This window comes from Giraffa tippelskirchi, chromosome 8 (genome assembly GCF_054371585.1).
Source record: "Giraffa tippelskirchi isolate mGirTip1 chromosome 8, T2T-mGirTip1v1.2.pri, whole genome shotgun sequence".
Taxonomy (NCBI): domain Eukaryota; kingdom Metazoa; phylum Chordata; class Mammalia; order Artiodactyla; family Giraffidae; genus Giraffa; species Giraffa tippelskirchi.
The window spans coordinates 72091136-72097500 of NC_137282.1; positions in this window are offsets into that span (position 1 = coordinate 72091136).

A 6365-nucleotide genomic window follows, 5' to 3' on the forward strand; every position below is an offset into this window, starting at 1 on the left:
GCGCGCGCTGGCGGCTCGGCGGGCGAGGTCGCGAGTGGGAGAGCCCCGGTCGCAGGTGGACCCGCGGGCACCCGCAGCTCGTCGACAGAGCTAGGGAAGTGGGGGGAGGGGATAGAGCCCCGTCGGGCTCGTCGACCCGCGGCTCCTGGCGGCTCTGCGGCCGAGTTAGGGAAGGAGGGGGGGAGGGGCAGACTCCCTGACAGCCGGGCGATGCGCGCGCGCTGGCGGCTCGGCGGCACAGGTCGCGAGTGGGGGAGGCCCGGCCGGCAGGTGGACACGCGGGCACCGCCAGCTCGGCGGCAGAGTGAGGAAAGGGGGGGGAGGGGCAGACACCTAGACAGCCGGGCGACGCGCGCGCGCCGGCGGCTCGTGACCAGAGGTCGCGTGTAGGGGAGCACCGGCCGGCAGGTGGACCCGCGGGCACCGCCAGCTCGGCGGCAGAGTGAGGGAAGGAGGGGGAGGGGCGGATTCCAAGCCAGGCGGGCGACGCGCGCGCGCTGGCGTCTCGTCACCAGAGATCGCGAGTGCGAGAGGCCCGGCCGGCAGGTGGACACGCGGGCACCGCCGGCTCGGCGGCAGAGTCAGGGAAGTGGGGGGAGGGGATAGAGCCCCGTCGGGCTCGTCGACCCGCGGCTCCTGGCGGCTCTGCGGCCGAGTTGGGGAAGGAGGGGGGGAGGGGCAGACTCCCTGACAGCCGGGCGATGCGCGCGCGCCGGCGGCTCGGCGGCACAGGTCGCGAGTGGGGGAGGCCCGGCCGGCAGGTGGACACGCGGGCACCGCCAGCTCGGCGGCAGAGTGAGGAAAGGGGGGGCGGGGCAGACACCTCGACAGCCGGGCGACGCGCGCGCGCTGGCGGCTCGTCACCAGAGGTCGCGAGTGCGAGAGGCCAGGCCGGCAGGTGGACACGCGGGCACCCGCAGCTCGTCGGCAGGGTTAGGGAAGGGGGGGAGGGGATAGAGCCCCGTCCGGCTGGTCGACCCGCGGGCACTGCCAGGCGGGCGACGGGCGCGCGCTGGCGGCTGGGCGGGCGAGGTCGCCAGTGGGAGAGGCCCGGCCGGCAGGTGCCCGCGGGCAACGCCAGCTGGGCGGCAGAGTGAGGGGAGGAGCGGGGGAGGGGCAGACAGCCTGACAGCCGGGCGACGGGCGCGCGCTGGCGGCTCGGCGGGCGAGGTCGCGAGTGGGAGAGCCCCGGTCGCAGGTGGACCCGCGGGCACCCGCAGCTCGTCGACAGAGCTAGGGAAGTGGGGGGAGGGGATAGAGCCCCGTCGGGCTCGTCGACCCGCGGCTCCTGGCGGCTCTGCGGCCGAGTTAGGGAAGGAGGGGGGGAGGGGCAGACTCCCTGACAGCCGGGCGATGCGCGCGCGCTGGCGGCTCGGCGGCACAGGTCGCGAGTGGGGGAGGCCCGGCCGGCAGGTGGACACGCGGGCACCGCCAGCTCGGCGGCAGAGTGAGGAAAGGGGGGGGAGGGGCAGACACCTAGACAGCCGGGCGACGCGCGCGCGCCGGCGGCTCGTGACCAGAGGTCGCGTGTAGGGGAGCACCGGCCGGCAGGTGGACCCGCGGGCACCGCCAGCTCGGCGGCAGAGTGAGGGAAGGAGGGGGAGGGGCGGATTCCAAGCCAGGCGGGCGACGCGCGCGCGCTGGCGTCTCGTCACCAGAGATCGCGAGTGCGAGAGGCCCGGCCGGCAGGTGGACACGCGGGCACCGCCGGCTCGGCGGCAGAGTCAGGGAAGTGGGGGGAGGGGATAGAGCCCCGTCGGGCTCGTCGACCCGCGGCTCCTGGCGGCTCTGCGGCCGAGTTGGGGAAGGAGGGGGGGAGGGGCAGACTCCCTGACAGCCGGGCGATGCGCGCGCGCCGGCGGCTCGGCGGCACAGGTCGCGAGTGGGGGAGGCCCGGCCGGCAGGTGGACACGCGGGCACCGCCAGCTCGGCGGCAGAGTGAGGAAAGGGGGGGCGGGGCAGACACCTCGACAGCCGGGCGACGCGCGCGCGCTGGCGGCTCGTCACCAGAGGTCGCGAGTGCGACAGGCCAGGCCGGCAGGTGGACACGCGGGCACCCGCAGCTCGTCGGCAGGGTTAGGGAAGGGGGGGAGGGGATAGAGCCCCGTCCGGCTGGTCGACCCGCGGGCACTGCCAGGCGGGCGACGGGCGCGCGCTGGCGGCTGGGCGGGCGAGGTCGCCAGTGGGAGAGGCCCGGCCGGCAGGTGCCCGCGGGCAACGCCAGCTGGGCGGCAGAGTGAGGGGAGGAGCGGGGGAGGGGCAGACAGCCTGACAGCCGGGCGACGGGCGCGCGCTGGCGGCTCGGCGGGCGAGGTCGCGAGTGGGAGAGCCCCGGTCGCAGGTGGCCCCGCGGGCACCCGCAGCTCGTCGACAGAGTTAGGGAAGTGGGGGGAGGGGATAGAGCCCCGTCGGGCTCGTCGACCCGCGGCTCCTGGCGGCTCTGCGGCCGAGTTAGGGAAGGAGGGGGGGAGGGGCAGACTCCCTGACAGCCGGGCGATGCGCGCGCGCCGGCGGCTCGGCGGCACAGGTCGCGAGTGGGGGAGGCCCGGCCGGCAGGTGGACACGCGGGCACCGCCAGCTCGGCGGCAGAGTGAGGAAAGGGGGGGGAGGGGCAGACACCTAGACAGCCGGGCGACGCGCGCGCGCCGGCGGCTCGTGACCAGAGGTCGCGTGTATGGGAGCACCGGCCGGCAGGTGGACCCGCGGGCAGCGCCAGCTCGGCGGCAGAGTGAGGGAAGGAGGGGGAGGGGCGGATTCCAAGCCAGGCGGGCGACGCGCGCGCGCTGGCGTCTCGTCACCAGAGATCGCGAGTGCGAGAGGCCCGGCCGGCAGGTGGACACGCGGGCACCGCCGGCTCGGCGGCAGAGTCAGGGAAGTGGGGGGAGGGGATAGAGCCCCGTCGGGCTCGTCGACCCGCGGCTCCTGGCGGCTCTGCGGCCGAGTTGGGGAAGGAGGGAGGGAGGGGCAGACTCCCTGACAGCCGGGCGATGCGCGCGCGCCGGCGGCTCGGCGGCACAGGTCGCGAGTGGGGGAGGCCCGGCCGGCAGGTGGACACGCGGGCACCGCCAGCTCGGCGGCAGAGTGAGGAAAGGGGGGGCGGGGCAGACACCTCGACAGCCGGGCGACGCGCGCGCGCTGGCGGCTCGTCACCAGAGGTCGCGAGTGCGAGAGGCCAGGCCGGCAGGTGGACACGCGGGCACCCGCAGCTCGTCGGCAGGGTTAGGGAAGGGGGGGAGGGGATAGAGCCCCGTCCGGCTGGTCGACCCGCGGGCACTGCCAGGCGGGCGACGGGCGCGCGCTGGCGGCTGGGCGGGCGAGGTCGCCAGTGGGAGAGGCCCGGCCGGCAGGTGCCCGCGGGCAACGCCAGCTGGGCGGCAGAGTGAGGGGAGGAGCGGGGGAGGGGCAGACAGCCTGACAGCCGGGCGACGGGCGCGCGCTGGCGGCTCGGCGGGCGAGGTCGCGAGTGGGAGAGCCCCGGTCGCAGGTGGCCCCGCGGGCACCCGCAGCTCGTCGACAGAGTTAGGGAAGTGGGGGGAGGGGATAGAGCCCCGTCGGGCTCGTCGACCCGCGGCTCCTGGCGGCTCTGCGGCCGAGTTAGGGAAGGAGGGGGGGAGGGGCAGACTCCCTGACAGCCGGGCGATGCGCGCGCGCCGGCGGCTCGGCGGCACAGGTCGCGAGTGGGGGAGGCCCGGCCGGCAGGTGGACACGCGGGCACCGCCAGCTCGGCGGCAGAGTGAGGAAAGGGGGGGCGGGGCAGACACCTCGACAGCCGGGCGACGCGCGCGCGCTGGCGGCTCGTCACCAGAGGTCGCGAGTGCGAGAGGCCCGGCCGGCAGGTGGACACGCGGGCACCGCCAGCTCGGCGGCAGAGTCAGGGAAGTGGGGGGAGGGGATAGAGCCCCGTCGGGCTCGTCGACCCGCGGCTCCTGGCGGCTCTGCGGCCGAGTTAGGGAAGGAGGGGGGGAGGGGCAGACTCCCTGACAGCCGGGCGATGCGCGCGCGCCGGCGGCTCGGCGGCACAGGTCGCGAGTGGGGGAGGCCCGGCCGGCAGGTGGACACGCGGGCACCGCCAGCTCGGCGGCAGAGTGAGGAAAGGGGGGGCGGGGCAGACACCTCGACAGCCGGGCGACGCGCGCGCGCTGGCGGCTCGTCACCAGAGGTCGCGAGTGCGAGAGGCCAGGCCGGCAGGTGGACACGCGGGCACCCGCAGCTCGTCGGCAGGGTTAGGGAAGGGGGGGAGGGGATAGAGCCCCGTCCGGCTGGTCGACCCGCGGGCACTGCCAGGCGGGCGACGGGCGCGCGCTGGCGGCTGGGCGGGCGAGGTCGCCAGTGGGAGAGGCCCGGCCGGCAGGTGCCCGCGGGCAACGCCAGCTGGGCGGCAGAGTGAGGGGAGGAGCGGGGGAGGGGCAGACAGCCTGACAGCCGGGCGACGGGCGCGCGCTGGCGGCTCGGCGGGCGAGGTCGCGAGTGGGAGAGCCCCGGTCGCAGGTGGACCCGCGGGCACCCGCAGCTCGTCGACAGAGCTAGGGAAGTGGGGGGAGGGGATAGAGCCCCGTCGGGCTCGTCGACCCGCGGCTCCTGGCGGCTCTGCGGCCGAGTTAGGGAAGGAGGGGGGGAGGGGCAGACTCCCTGACAGCCGGGCGATGCGCGCGCGCTGGCGGCTCGGCGGCACAGGTCGCGAGTGGGGGAGGCCCGGCCGGCAGGTGGACACGCGGGCACCGCCAGCTCGGCGGCAGAGTGAGGAAAGGGGGGGGAGGGGCAGACACCTAGACAGCCGGGCGACGCGCGCGCGCCGGCGGCTCGTGACCAGAGGTCGCGTGTAGGGGAGCACCGGCCGGCAGGTGGACCCGCGGGCACCGCCAGCTCGGCGGCAGAGTGAGGGAAGGAGGGGGAGGGGCGGATTCCAAGCCAGGCGGGCGACGCGCGCGCGCTGGCGTCTCGTCACCAGAGATCGCGAGTGCGAGAGGCCCGGCCGGCAGGTGGACACGCGGGCACCGCCGGCTCGGCGGCAGAGTCAGGGAAGTGGGGGGAGGGGATAGAGCCCCGTCGGGCTCGTCGACCCGCGGCTCCTGGCGGCTCTGCGGCCGAGTTGGGGAAGGAGGGGGGGAGGGGCAGACTCCCTGACAGCCGGGCGATGCGCGCGCGCCGGCGGCTCGGCGGCACAGGTCGCGAGTGGGGGAGGCCCGGCCGGCAGGTGGACACGCGGGCACCGCCAGCTCGGCGGCAGAGTGAGGAAAGGGGGGGCGGGGCAGACACCTCGACAGCCGGGCGACGCGCGCGCGCTGGCGGCTCGTCACCAGAGGTCGCGAGTGCGAGAGGCCAGGCCGGCAGGTGGACACGCGGGCACCCGCAGCTCGTCGGCAGGGTTAGGGAAGGGGGGGAGGGGATAGAGCCCCGTCCGGCTGGTCGACCCGCGGGCACTGCCAGGCGGGCGACGGGCGCGCGCTGGCGGCTGGGCGGGCGAGGTCGCCAGTGGGAGAGGCCCGGCCGGCAGGTGCCCGCGGGCAACGCCAGCTGGGCGGCAGAGTGAGGGGAGGAGCGGGGGAGGGGCAGACAGCCTGACAGCCGGGCGACGGGCGCGCGCTGGCGGCTCGGCGGGCGAGGTCGCGAGTGGGAGAGCCCCGGTCGCAGGTGGACCCGCGGGCACCCGCAGCTCGTCGACAGAGCTAGGGAAGTGGGGGGAGGGGATAGAGCCCCGTCGGGCTCGTCGACCCGCGGCTCCTGGCGGCTCTGCGGCCGAGTTAGGGAAGGAGGGGGGGAGGGGCAGACTCCCTGACAGCCGGGCGATGCGCGCGCGCTGGCGGCTCGGCGGCACAGGTCGCGAGTGGGGGAGGCCCGGCCGGCAGGTGGACACGCGGGCACCGCCAGCTCGGCGGCAGAGTGAGGAAAGGGGGGGGAGGGGCAGACACCTAGACAGCCGGGCGACGCGCGCGCGCCGGCGGCTCGTGACCAGAGGTCGCGTGTAGGGGAGCACCGGCCGGCAGGTGGACCCGCGGGCACCGCCAGCTCGGCGGCAGAGTGAGGGAAGGAGGGGGAGGGGCGGATTCCAAGCCAGGCGGGCGACGCGCGCGCGCTGGCGTCTCGTCACCAGAGATCGCGAGTGCGAGAGGCCCGGCCGGCAGGTGGACACGCGGGCACCGCCGGCTCGGCGGCAGAGTCAGGGAAGTGGGGGGAGGGGATAGAGCCCCGTCGGGCTCGTCGACCCGCGGCTCCTGGCGGCTCTGCGGCCGAGTTGGGGAAGGAGGGGGGGAGGGGCAGACTCCCTGACAGCCGGGCGATGCGCGCGCGCCGGCGGCTCGGCGGCACAGGTCGCGAGTGGGGGAGGCCCGGCCGGCAGGTGGACACGCGGGCACCGCCAGCTCGGC